This window comes from Dunckerocampus dactyliophorus, chromosome 1, assembly GCF_027744805.1.
Source record: "Dunckerocampus dactyliophorus isolate RoL2022-P2 chromosome 1, RoL_Ddac_1.1, whole genome shotgun sequence".
Classification (NCBI taxonomy): Eukaryota; Metazoa; Chordata; class Actinopteri; order Syngnathiformes; family Syngnathidae; genus Dunckerocampus; species Dunckerocampus dactyliophorus.
Genome location: NC_072819.1, coordinates 37,545,993 through 37,558,787, shown reverse-complemented (window position 1 = coordinate 37,558,787; position 12,795 = coordinate 37,545,993). Strand labels below are relative to the sequence as shown.

At 42.0% G+C, this 12,795-nt stretch overlaps 1 protein-coding gene across 3 annotated transcripts in view; it reads right to left on the bottom strand.

Moving 5' to 3' along the window:
* The window catches only part of LOC129180378 (prickle-like protein 2), a 36,146-nt gene extending 30,969 nt beyond the window's left edge, over positions 1-5,177 (bottom strand). Inside the window, exons 1-2 of one of the 3 annotated variants that reach the window (XM_054774824.1) lie at positions 5,152-5,169; positions 4,756-4,933 (exon numbers count right to left, since the gene is read on the bottom strand). The gene's annotated coding sequence lies outside the window, so the exon portion shown is untranslated. Of the gene's footprint in view, positions 1-4,755 lie in introns of all 3 variants that reach the window. The other 2 variants (XM_054774816.1, XM_054774808.1) reach the window with 2 other exon arrangements.
* Between the last annotated feature and the right edge of the window lie 7,618 nt (positions 5,178-12,795).

Sequence of the window (12,795 nt, the reverse complement as noted above, 5' to 3'; positions counted from 1 at the left end):
ACCAACTTTACCCCAAGAGTGCAGGGATGACTCATTCAAGAGGTCATCCGCTAGGGTTGCAGGAGTATGCTGGAGCCTATCCCAGCTGACTTTGGGCGAGAGGATGTACACCCTGGACTGGTCGCCAGCCAATCGCAGGGCACATATAGACAAACAACCATTCACACTCATATTCATACCTATGGGCAATTTAGAGTCGCCAATTAGCCTAACATGCATGTTTTTGGAATGTGGGAGGAAACTGGAGTACCCATGCACGCAACGGGGAGAACATGCAAACGGAGACTCGAACCCAGGTCTTCCAGATCTCATGACTGTGTGGCCAACATGCTAACCACTACGTTTCATTTAATAGCTGCATTTTGTGTTCAGTTGTGTTTTCATTGACTAATATTTCAATTTGTTTGATGGTCTGAAACATTAAGTGTGACAAACATGCAAAAGAAATAAGAAGGGGACAGTGGTGTGAAAAACTGCCCCCTTCCTGATTCATTTTAAAAGTAGTATGTATGCAGCCTTAAATAGTGTAAACACCCTGGTCTACAGTTATTATTATTAATGAGTAAGGATCCTTCTTCTTATTTAAATGTTGTTTTTTCTCTTCACATTAACTGTACCCCTCTTAACGGTTAATATATTCCATATTGGTTATTGATATATATACGGTCAGTCATCAGGTTAGTAATGCAAGAGAGACCTCCTGCTTGCCCAATAATGAGCTCACATTTATCACTACTGCTCATCCCACTGGTTAGTTAGAAATGGTATAGCAAGTACGCCATTAATATTTCTCACACTTACGGTTTCAGAAATATGGCTCCAGAAATATGGTTCCCTTATGCCTTTAAAAGTTAAATGAGCTCACAGACACAGAATCAGAGATTTAACAGTAGAGACAACTGCAAAGGGTGGCAATGGTGAATGTAAAATCATTTATACTCTGGTCAAATTTGGAGTTCAAATACATTTTAGTTTGTTGAATTGGTAAAGACTGTAAAGCAGGGGTGTCCAAACTATTTCCAGCAAGGTCTGCATGCAGAAAAATAGAAGGATGTGGGGGGCACTTGGTTTATTTTGTGCATTAAGGTGCTAAAATGAATCAATTGTAGGTGAAGATATGCTATCTGAACAACATATCCACATCTTACCTTGGTGTTATAGGTAACAAAGAAAATGAGTGTATTACTTAATATATCTCTTTAACAATAAATTCATTTTCTTTTTAAAATATGCCGCAGCCTAATAACCTAATAACCCTGGACATCTCTGCCATAAGGCTTTGTGTTTGAGACAATTCAAAATATTTGACATCGGTATGATATTTTTCAATGTGGACAATTATTCATTTTTTCTACATAAAAATAATCTTTTATGAATTCTTTTGGGTTCAACTGTATGTGTCCCATTTGCCACATTGTTTCTTAATCAGAAGTCAAAACAAGTGTTGAGTATGTAGTCAAATTGCCCTCGTCACACCTCCTATTTATGTGTAAAAGTAGATTACCAAACAAAAAAGCGGCTCCAAAGACACAGGCTTCCAGGCCCCCCCAGTACCGGGGCTCAAAGCAGCAGGTGCACCGAGGTGTCATGGAAAACTCCCAATCTATGCCTCTTTGATATGTTGTGAAAAAGCTACATCTTTGTCAGCATCTATGGTGAGTTTGTCTCCAAGATGACAGTGTAGGCTCTTTGTCCTTTGTTCTGGCAGTCTTGGGCTGCGTCACTGCTGACTGTAATGGCTGAACACTGCAGGATGGAAAAACCTCTGCAGTAGGCACACATATACAGTACACCTTCTACACTTATAATTCAAAATAAAGCACATCATCCAACCAATTTTCAGTAGTTTGTTCGTTGTTAAGACATTTATAGACTGGGCATACCTGTTAACATTTGCTTTTGGAAATAATTTTCAGAAAATAAGGGAAACTGCGGTCTTTCCTCCAGAATTTCGACCAGCACCCCAAAGTTCCCCACCCAAGAAAAATCTTCCAGCCAGGAGGTGGATGTGCTTGCGTGAAGACCCGACTGCCTACTGTGGTGTGTGTTTCACTTTCAGCCACAGCGAGTCAATCAGATGATTGGTTTTGGCTTAGTTGTTATGGCCCTTGCAACCGTGTTATTTTACTGGTGTGCATTTATTTTGAAGGCTGGACTTTACCAGATACAGGATTTGTTACGCCAATGTTGCAGAGTGTTGCTGAACAAATCGGAGGCTATGTTGCTCCGGCAATACTGGAGAAGATTCTTCTTTTTATGAAAGTTAAAGTACAGGAAACAATTTAAACGGGAGAGCTTCCCAGGGAAAACAGGAGGGTTGACAGGTATGAAACTGAGAGCCACGGGACTTCTAGTATTCTATTCCTATAAAGGCAATTGTGAAAATTAAAATAATCTTCACTAATCAATAGAGGGTTGGAGAAATGAATGTTCAAATATGAATAACACATTAGTGTACGACAAGCTGCCTTCCATCATCATTTCCTAGGGGAGACCATATTCCCATTTTAATTTAATCCGGTACAGCAGGACAAGCTCATGGGGTCCAACTTGGATAGACTATGGAGGAACACAAGTTTAATTTCCTGTTCTGAAACCTTTCGAAAATGCAGTGTTTTAAGCGACTGTACCCACCATCACCATGGCAACTGAAGTAATCCTAAGCATGCAGCAACACGGATTAAACAACAATTACAAAACAGAAATTCTGCAATTACAGCAGCCATTATGCATTCAGGAACTGAGGCAATATTTGGTAACTGATAATTATTCCTGAAGTGGAGATTTGTGTAATCCCATCAGTTCATTTTAACCTTGTACTCCTCCATGCATGTTAGGATTTTTCTATCTTATATAAGAGAAAGGTCATGGCATATCTATTATTAAAGGTTCAGGTCATAAGAGTGTACATTAGTAATGAGCACGCTGTCGTCTTGAAACACACATGGGGTGACAGCGATCCAGGTGCCACTTGTGTTTTAGTGAAATGAACCTGACCCCTCTCAATACCTAAACACAGTAGTTACAGTACAAGTCAAGTCAAGACAGATGTAGTTATATCACAATCACCAATACTGTCCCTATAAAGTCAACAACATAAAAAAAACAAGCTCATCTGGGATCTGCCAGAAAATGATGATTATTAAAAGATAATTCAGCTAAATACCAAGCACGTCCTTTGAGCGAGGTGAACAAATAGCCTTTGTTGTATTTACATAATTGTATAACATCCAAGTGAGCCACCTGAGCTGTCAGCATATCAGGCACATAAAAGCAGCACACAAGCACAAGCGCAATGTGAAAGCACTGTATGGGGCACAGCAGCTAGCTTTGAGACACCCGCCCACCCTTTCTGAATCAGCCGTTTCTGTGGTGACCAGAGTGGTGATGCTGCTGGTGGTGGGAGGGGGTGTAGTGCTCACTGAAAGTGAAGAGACAAACATTCCAAATCTGGTGGGAGCAACATGAAGGCGGGGATGGATGGATGGATGGTAAAAGGATGTGGCAGGGTCAACAGGGAGCTGTGACTGATTCCTCGACATCACCATCGCTGACAGATTTGACACTTTGAGCCAAAAGACCGCAGCATCCACATCCACAGAGATGCAAACACTGAGGGGAAGCGTTTAGTCACAGTGGCAGCCAGGATCATGTCTCCCTGTGAAATCTCATGCAGCCACGAGAAGCTTTTTAATAAAACCTGCAATACCTCTGTCCGTGGCCTACGTCACATAAGTTCAAAAACCACTGAACAAGTTGTGTGGTGAAAGGCAGGACCTGCTTGATTCCCTGCAGTTACTGACAAGCTGCCGCTGCCATTACACGCAAATTACATCCTACGATGCAACAGCATGAGTGACAAGAATTCTAACATGGAGGAGAAGCAGCGGAATTGAACAATGATTTAGATGACAGATCAGAATTGAGTTTTGGAATGAGCTGTCATGTTATTATCAAATGCTACATTAGACAAGCAATATGACTGCATACAAAATGTTTCCCAGAATGCATGGATAATTTTCTGAGAATATTTGAATAACAGTTCTATTATGAAATAAAGCCAATATTCTAGGCACCCTCTCATTTAGATTAGTGAATCTTGTACTACACAGATTGCCTTCTGTCAGTGTGGCAACAAATAAGAATGGACGCAATCATTCTCTTGTGTATCTGAGACAAAAGGCTTACGCTAAGCTCCGGAAAAACAGCAGAATCTGAAATGTAAACACCTCTAAATTTTCCAGACAGTTGTCGATTTTCTAGAGTTCACATGCTGTGAGCTGCAATGTGTGCGCACATTTGCATTGCTTCAGATACTCTAGTCCGCCTTAAGCGCAGCATCACAAATGGCAGTCTTAATGTTTTTCTTTCTTCCTGTTAAAATGGTTCACACTAAACCCACTTGTTCTTTCAGGGACACATGTATTTACACATGGGGAAAAGGGATATCAGACACATTCACTACTATCAGAGCCCATGCTTTTCCCTCAGTCCCAGTAGTCTTTTTCACCTGTCACTCAGGAGATAAACAAGCCTTCACACTCATGAAAAAAACACATCCTCCACTCTCACCTTATAATGGAGGCACCTGTTTCATTAGGAAAACTTTTAGCAAAGGCATTTCTCCAATCAAGGCAGGCTTTTAAAAACGGTCATATTTCTGAAAACAGCAGAACGCACACTTTCTGATGAGGTAATCATCATAGTGAGGCTAAGGTTAAGGAGTGTTTCCATCAAGATGCTGCAGACACTCACCTGCTTCTGTGGCAGCTCCCAGCGACTGAGATGTGCAGAGGGCTGGAGTGAGTTGCTCAAGCTGGACTCATACCAGCAGACTAACTGGCTTTGCTCTGCAATGCATGCACGGCTCACGGCACTCTCCCTCCTTCCAGTCTCACGACGAGCAGCTCTGCTTGTAGTGCCTTTCACCCAACTGTAGCAACAGCAGAGAGGAGGCTGGGGGCTGCTGGCTGTCATCAGTTTCTCTCCCTTCCTCCCTCCCTCTCTGTCTCTCTCCCTCACGTCTGGGAGAATGTGTTTACCTTAAGTTGACTACATTTGCATGTATTTGTGTGTGTGTGAGTGTGAAACTGTGTTCCCACAACAACAATGTAAAATTGTAGAGGTTGTGGGTGAAATCTACTCACCCACCTCATGTTCCCCCTCGTACACCACTCCTCCTGACCATCCCCCGAACCACCAACCCATCCGCCCTCTCCTCGCCAGCCTCTCTCAAGCCTGTTCAAATGAGTCATCAGCTTTCAGCCAATCATGGCAGTGGCGCACAGCCTTGGATCAGAATAACACAAGTACTGTATGTTCTTGTGTTCCTAGGAGAAGAAAATCTAATTTAGAATCATGAGGGTATGTTTTGGATGTGACATACTTCATATACATATCCTCTATCTTTCAGACTCGCATTTTTAGAGTTTTAACTGGATGGAAATGGTAAAAACACTATATTGTAAAAACTGAAATCTCGACAAGATGAAATATCAATCAATGTAAATAATACTGTAGTGTCTGTGACTTGTGTGTTTGGGCCTTTAAGGGGCGGGGCCTGGGACGTCACGAGCCTGAGTGGGATGTGCTGGCTGGGGAGCTGAGAGTATGTGAGTGACTGTCGTGAGTTGTGGCCGACAGCAGCTCTTGTGTGAATGTTCACTCCATTGTGTTGTCTGCTGTTAAATAAAGTGATTGAAGTGGATCGGTGATGTGAGTCTCTTCTTGACCACAAATAGGGGCTTTGTATCGGGGTCAGAAGCTCCGGTTTCAACCCGCTGCATGACTGCTACTGTGGGAGAGGACTTGGCGACTTCGGCACTCGACTAAAAGTAAAGGAGGAAGCCGGAGATTGTGTAACAGACATGCCTGACACAAAATGCGGCAAGCATGGAACCCTGACTCCAGCGTTTCACGCCAAAAATAGAGTTGGGGCGCCATGACAGAGCAACGCAGAGGTAACAGGAAACAAGGTGGCATGAATGGAATGTGAACAAAGGCGATACCACCCAAAACCCAAACGACCATCGCCGCCTATATTGTATCCTAACGATCATCAGCTCGGATGAGAGGTGAAACGTCTTCTAAGACAACCTGAACAGGCCAGCTGTGAGTTTTATAGGCTTCCCAGCTCCCTTTACAGTAATTACAGTGCTTTCACAGCGTCCCACATGTACTGATGGGTGCCGCCATGTTTGTTTACCTCTGCGTTGCGACATAGCTCTTTATTTTTGGCGTGAAACGCCGAAGTCAGGGGTCAATGCTCGCCGCATTTAGTGTCAGGCATGTCTGTTACATACTCTCCGGCTTCCTCCTTTACTTTTAGTCGAGTGCCGAAGTCAACAAGTCCTGTCCCACAATAGCAGTCATGCAGCGGGTTGAAACCGGAGCTTCTGACCCCAATACAATGGGGTCAAGAAGAGACTCACATCACCGATGCACTTCAATTCAGATGTAATGATGGTCATGGACCCACCTGAAACCAAGGTGACTGTCCCTTGTTTATTTGTTAGAGGCTAAATGATGGATTAAGAAGGGATGAAAGGACAGCATTGTATGTGGAAGAAAGGGTTTTCCTGCATCGGTGCGCCCTTGTTCCGCGTGCTTCAGAACAACTGGTCCTCTGCATGGATGCCAGGCTGTCAGGAAGCGTTTTCCAAACTCAAGAGGACCCTCATGAACGCTACTGTCCTCACCGTCTCAGATCCAGCTTTGCCCTTTGTGCTAGCAATGTAGGCATGGGGGCGGTGTTATTGCAGGTGGGGCTGGTAGGTGAACGAGTAGTCGCCTAGTTCACACGCATCTTGAATAAAAGTGAGCAGCACTACTGTGTGACCAGACGTGAACTGTTGGCTGTTGTACTGGCTCCATGCCACTTCAAGTACTACCTGTGTGGCGTGCCCTTCACCATCAGAACTGATCATGCCACGCTACAGTGGCTCATTACCTTCTGAGAACTGGAAAGTTAAGTGGCATGATGGCTGCAATCCTTCTACTTCAGCATGATCCATAGGGCCAGGGCTCATCGTGCCAATGCTGATGGCCTTTCCCAGTGGGTGTGTGATGTGGACAGCTGTAGCTACTGCAACTGGCGACATGCCACAAAGAAGGCGCTGTACGGAGACGAGACTGCTGGTGGGCTGTCATGCTGCACCTTGGAGGCAGTGGATGCTGCAGAGTGGGCGGTCAAGCAGGAGCAGGACAGCGATCTCAAACCAGTGCGACAGTGGGTCCAGATGGTAGGAGGCCGTCGTGGGAGAGCATGATAGGACTGTCAATGGACACCAAAGGCCAGTGGAGCAAGTTTGCGGTGCCGAGCACGAAGGACAGAGTGCGTGGAAAGAGCCAGCCACCGGGAAAGAGAGGTGTCAGGTGGTGGTGACTGTGGCCCTCAGAGAGACAATGCAGAGACAGAGCATGTCACGAGGGCACTGGCTCAGGCCACTTTGGGAGCACAAAGACGCTCCAATGGCTGCAGCAAGAATTGTACTGTGGTCAGATGTGGAGGACTTCTGCTAGTGCTGTGACGAGTGTGCAGCTTGTAAGGGGCCCCAGGACCGGTCTCACGCACCACTCCAGCAGCAAAGGGTCGGGGAGCCCATGGAGAGGATAACCATGAACATTATGGGCCCTTTTTCTGCATTGGACAAATGGAACAAGTATGTGTTGTGGGTGATGGACTACTTCACTAAATGGCCAGAGGCGTATGTGTTGCCAAACTACGAAGTGACATGTGACATGAAAAAGACATGCACCATGCCACTGCACCAGCAAAGTGACGGCCTAGTGGAGCGATTTAAACGCACCATGCAGCAGCAGCTCACCATCCTCACCTCTAACCATCATTGTGACTGGGACCGGCACATTCCGCTGGTACTGATGGTCTGCTTGTCAGCTGTACTGAGTTCCACGACCTGCACCCCTGCCCTGTTGATGTTGGGCCAGGACATCCGTGCGCCGGCAGAGTTGGCGTTTGGGAGGTCGCCAGGCAGCCAAGAGGAGCCAAGATATAGTATTATACAGTCATCCCTCGTTTATCTCGGTTAATTGGTTCCTGACCTGACTGTGATAAATTAATTTCCACGAAAAATTATTCAATACTAATAAATTGAATACTTTTGTAGTTAATGCAGAGAAAACCTGTGTAGGACCTTCTAAAATGGTTTTCAACATTATTAGAACCCTATAGACATGAAATAACACCCCTATAGTCAACTTTATACTCGTATTACCTACTATAGTAGACATGATAAGCAATAATAAGACATATTAACTCACACGCTAGCACTGGAAAAAATCCTTGTTGTAGTATTTTGAACATAATGTGGGTCTATTGAAAGGCATTTAAAAAAGCTTGACGTCAGCCTATCATCCATCCTCACCATGACGTTTGTCACTTGATTGATATACAGGGCAACCAGTCTGACATGCATCTGGCATACATACACATTAGGACTGTCAAATGATTACAGATTTTAATTAGATTAATCGAAGTGTTTATATTAATTAATCATGATTAATCGCCATTAGCAACTATGTCTGAAATGTGCCCATTTTTACTCTATTTAACTATCAGAAAGACAAATGACAAGACAGCATGACATATACAGTATTTGTGTGTATTAGCAGCTCCAAATGAATTGAATATGTCAATCAAACTAAAAGATACCACACAAGTCTAAAAATCTATTTGTCTAGCAATAGTCTCTTTTAATAGTAGCAGAACATTTGAATTACACTTTAAACCGTGTTATGAGTAATGAGGGGTTGCGGTCAAAGATATCACATAATTTATGATAAATTTACTTGTTTTCAGTGTATTTTCCACCATACATACTACCAGAGCTATGAAGTGGGTGATAACAATATCCACTTCATGTTTTTATTTATCTTCCTGTTTGTTTACACACACACACATACGCACTATAAAGCCATTTTTGTGATGTCTGAAGTGTCCCTGAATGCATTTCGCATTCTTGTAATGACAATGAGGAAGTGTCGTTCCAAGGATGAACGGACTAGAAACGTGTGTGAGTTGGAGATACGTACAGTATATGGTGTTGGAATTGTACTGCTGTTGATGTGTTCAGGTCAGAATGAAGACATAAAAGAGCATCAGACTCTGTGTGACTGCATGGGGACGCACCACTGCGCTTAAAAGCACAGTGATGAACTTCGTCTGCAGTCATAACAGAGAGGCATGCTTGCTCTGGCGCGCATGCGTTAATTACACAAAAATATTCAACATAATAAATAAACAAATAAATAAATTAATTAAAAATAATAAATAAATACAGTACTTCTCTACAAGATAGGAGAAATATGATCTTAGGGAAAAACTAAACTTGAAACACTTACAATGCTAAAAACCCACAGCATTTCAGTATGTGGAATTGAATTATGGAACAGATTGAGAAAGGAACTCAAATAATGCGCCAAGATGAGCAAATTCAAAAAACAATACATGCACTGCATGTTAGCAAAATACAAGGCAGAAGCGTCTTGAACTTGTTTTGTTATGCTTGTCTCTATTTATGATTATTTATTCATTATTATACAGATTATTATATTAATTGTGAAAAAAATCTTAATAAATACATAATCATATTGTTACATTACCTTATCATTACTCTATGTATTAAAAAATCACATATGAATTACAGGAAGTGAATAAATTGTACTGCACAAGATGTGGAACGGGTGACGGGTCGGATTAAATAAACTTTGCTTAGTCCGACACCTTTTGGACATGTGGAACTGTGAATTGATTTATGTGATGTATTCGATTGTAACTTGCATGCATGTTCAAATAACATTAAACCATAACCAGACCATAACCATAAATTAGTTACCGCCATTAACACGTTATTTTTGACAGCCCTAATACACATACATTTGTAAAATACTGGACACTGCTGCTCTACTGCTGGCTTGTTTTACACCACATTGTGCAACTCTTACGTGCAGGCTACTGGATCTGTGCAGGGACATAAGACGCGGCTGGTGCTTTAAGCATACGTAGCAAGCTACCAAGCTAACTACTTAGCCTCCAATTGATTTATTGTAAAGTTAACAAAGGGTTTGAAACTGAATGGAGAAGAAGGACAAAGTAGGAAGCCAAAACATACCACTTCCACACGGAATGGGAGGAGAACTTGTTTTCACTATATCATGGCGGACTGTGCATCCATGGATGACTCAATGTAGTGCAAGTTAAGGTAGTGTAATGTCAGGTAAAGTCTTATCAATGTAACATTAGTGACGCCTAGTGACCAGAATACTACTATGACCTATCTTTTAATATGTTTTGACTAAAAAACGAATTGACCATAGTCAAACCACAAAACAGTGAGAATTTATTAATTAAGCGATTTTTTTTAAAAACGTGATAGAGTGAGGGACTCATGTTCGAACCGCGATGTATACCCAAGTTCAACAGACGGTTACCAAACTTTTATAACAAAGTATCATAACTCGATGTACAAATAAAAGGTAAGAATCAAAATGTTTTTCAGTTAAGAATAAATAAATGGGACAAAGGAGTATTTGAAAAAAATTAGAAAACATTATTTTAACCAAGGTGAATTATTGTCTTCTAGTTCTCGTTGTCCTTTTAATGAGCAATCTGTATTAACATTAAAAAAAAACCTCAGAAGGAGTCAGTTCCACACCAGCCATGAACCTAACCTCATGTCACTGGTTAAGTTACAGTTCCTTCGATCACTGGACGCCACATGGTTGCTGCGTGTGTTAAAAAAGTGGATGCAGCTCCTTTTTCCACTTCATGTGTTAAGAAATAGGTATTTCATACCTCTAAATGCTCATCATTAGTCGCTGCACAGTTGGGGGGGTGTGAGTGTAACGAATGCCAGCTGGTGCACCTGTGCGGATGTACTGTACATTGGTGAGCCTCACTCCCTGACACCTTAAGAATCACACAGGACATTGAGTTGACAGGCTTTTAGCTTGATGGCGAGTTTTCTCGACTGTCATTCACATCAGGTGGGTTACATGGTTACATGAGAACTATTATAGAGTGAAGATAAATTACATAGAGTAGAAAGTCATCCAATTACAACCATTCCGTGCATGTTACAGCAGCAGATCCCCTTCAGCAAAACATGGTAAGCATCCATTAAGACAAGCATCTTTAAATTCAATAAGCGTAAATGCATCATTTGATGAAAAAGAAGGCAGGCAGCTTGTCAAAATCAGGTTTGGAAAGAATTTGTAAAATTATCTGTGACGTAATTGTCTGTTAACAGTGCACAAAATGCTTTGCCTCATTGGTATTGCCTCATTCACTCACATTAATGGACTGTGGTGGACTGCTACACCAATGGGGCCTACCAGCTCCATTAAAAGGAAGAAGTGTTTAACACATTCATAAAAAGTTTCTAGATGTTAAAGCAAAAACTTTCCAGTCACTATGCAGCACCTCCACCTTCTGAGCTATACCAGAGCAAGTGGATTATCTCAGCCTGCCCTCATAAAACTGCAGAAGCTGGGTCTGGAAAACAGCAGAGTGAATGGAATTGCTAACCCATGATCAGATGTCATCTTGCAAAATAATATAAACAGTGCTGGTTGGTCTGTCGGCAGGCCACTCATGGATTTATGTCATTTCGGCTTGTGAAAAAAAAGCTCTGTATGTTGGTTTACATCCATAGAAAAGGAGGAACCAGTGATGAAAGTGTACACGGAGACCAGATAGCAATGAAGCTGCATCCTTCTGCAACAACGCGGTGCGGAAGATAGCTATTGAAGTCCTTTCCTCACCACTTAATTCACCATCAGAGAAATCATAAGACAATGCAAATGGGTGATAGAGTTTATACCACAATCATGCTTTATATTATATTATATATTCAATTATGTGGAGTTTACATGTTCTCCTCGTGCGTGTGTGGGTTTACTCCAGGTACTCCGGCTTCCTCCCACATTCCAAAAACATGCTTGTTAGGTTAGGTTGGTGACTCTAAATTGTTCGTAGGTATGAATGTTGTATGAATGAATGGTTGTTTGTCTATATGTTCCCTGCGATTGACTGCCAACCAGTCCAGGGTGTATGCTGCCTCTCGCCCGAAGTCAGCTGGGATCAACTCCAGCATACCCGCGACCCTAGTGAGGATAAGTGGCATAGAAGATGGATGAATGGATGGATGGATGGATATTATACTGTGTTGTACATGCTTTTAAAAATGTTCCTGTTGCTGTAAACATGGCAACTGGGCTTGTAAATGCTCAACAGAGGAGATGCTTTTCAATCAATATCACAAGATTCTAAGGAGGCCACAGAGTGATAAGCAAGCTTCAAGTGGAAGTTGGGTTGTTTTTCAACCCAAAAACATGTGACCAAAAACATATAGTACACAGTAGTACTCTGGTCGGATTTCTGTGATGAGGAACATAGTGCTGGGGCCACTTAAGTAAAGCATTTGGCTTCTCAAAACAATATGAGTTCAAAAGAGTAATACATTGGCATCATAAAAATGCCTCCTCGGAAAAAATCAGACCTCACAAACGCTCGGCGTTACTGCAATAGTCCACTGCTGATGGGGATGTCATACTACTTCATATCAAAAAAATTCAAACTATCCCTTTAAATGTATTTGGTTCATCAACCAAATTTAAATATTAGCAAAGACAACACAACTGAACACATTTGAAATGAAACTTGTTTCCATCCATTGTGCACTGTATGTGTGTAATACATATATAATAATAAAAAAAATATTAAGAAGAAAAGTAACTTAAAACAAAATAGGGAGAATACAAATAAAATTAATATTA